Consider the following 1,071-nt stretch of genomic DNA (forward strand, 5'->3'; position numbering starts at 1 on the left):
CCAGGGGATGGGATGGGATGGGATCCAGGGGATGGGATCCAGGGGGTCCAGGGGATGGGATGGGATGGGATGGGATGGGATCCAGGGGATGGGATGGGGATGCAGGGTGTGAGATGAGGCACAAGGGAGGTAGAATGCAGGATGTGGGATGCAGATGTGGAATGTGGAATATGGGATGTGGAATGTGGATGCAGGGTGAGGGAGGGAGATGTAGGGGCAGGAGATGGGATGAGATACAGAATCCAGAGGCAGGAAGCAAGAGGCAGGTGCAGTGTGAGGACAATGCAGATGTGGATGCAGATGTGGGTGCGGGATGAAGGGGGTGGGATGCAGATGTGGATGTGGATGCAGATGCAGATATGGATGCAGATGTGGGGGTGGGATGAAGGAGGTGGGATGCAGATGCTGATGCAGATGCTGATGCAGATGTGGATGCAGATGTGGATGTGGATGCAGGATGCTCCAGTCCCTGCTGCCCCCACCACCCTGTGTCCTCAGCCTGCACTGGGGGCTCCCCAGGTCACCAAGGAGAGGAACCATCTCCCCAGAGAGACACAGGTTGCCCCATGCCAGATGTACCCACAGGCTCTTGGTGCCATGCCAAGACCTTCATGGAAAGGTTGTTTCTTCTGTTCTTCTTCCTTTTGTCACATTCCTTCTTTTCCTGGAGCAGGGAGACAGCCCAGCAGTCGAGTCCCCATGAGAGGGTTCTCTCCTGCATGGTGTCTGCAGAGCAACTTCACCTGAAGGCTTCTGCAGAGGAACCTCAGTGAAGCCTGTCAGACACAGGATCCACCTGCCTTGGGGAGGGCCAGGGGGATAAATATCACCTCCTCCCTGGCCCAGGAATCACAGAATCATTAAAGTTGCAAAAGACCTCCAAGATGGAGAGAAACTATTTACAAGAGCCTGGAGTGCCAGGGCTGGATCTTGGGATCTTGGGCAGGGATTGTTCCCTGGCAGGGTGGGCAGGGGCTGGGATGGAATTGCCAGAGCAGCTGGGGCTGCCCCTGGATCCCTGGCAGTGCCCAAGGCCAGGCTGGACATTGGGAGCTCCTGGGACAGTGGGAG

The 1,071-nt window shown here is 57.0% G+C and overlaps 2 long non-coding RNA genes across 2 annotated transcripts in view; both read left to right on the forward strand.

The window, feature by feature from the left end:
• Positions 1-306, forward strand: part of LOC109022453 — a 5,009-nt gene extending 4,703 nt beyond the window's left edge. The window contains exon 3 of the long non-coding RNA XR_004498885.1: positions 289-306. This is a non-coding gene — a long non-coding RNA (uncharacterized LOC109022453). The remainder of the gene's footprint in view (positions 1-288) is intronic.
• Positions 1-898, forward strand: part of LOC117244917 — a 16,889-nt gene extending 15,991 nt beyond the window's left edge. The window contains exon 3 of the long non-coding RNA XR_004498877.1: positions 674-898. This is a non-coding gene — a long non-coding RNA (uncharacterized LOC117244917). The remainder of the gene's footprint in view (positions 1-673) is intronic.
• Positions 899-1,071: the final 173 nt, after the last annotated feature.

This window comes from Parus major, chromosome 1 (genome assembly GCF_001522545.3).
Source record: "Parus major isolate Abel chromosome 1, Parus_major1.1, whole genome shotgun sequence".
Lineage (NCBI taxonomy): Eukaryota > Metazoa > Chordata > Aves > Passeriformes > Paridae > Parus > Parus major.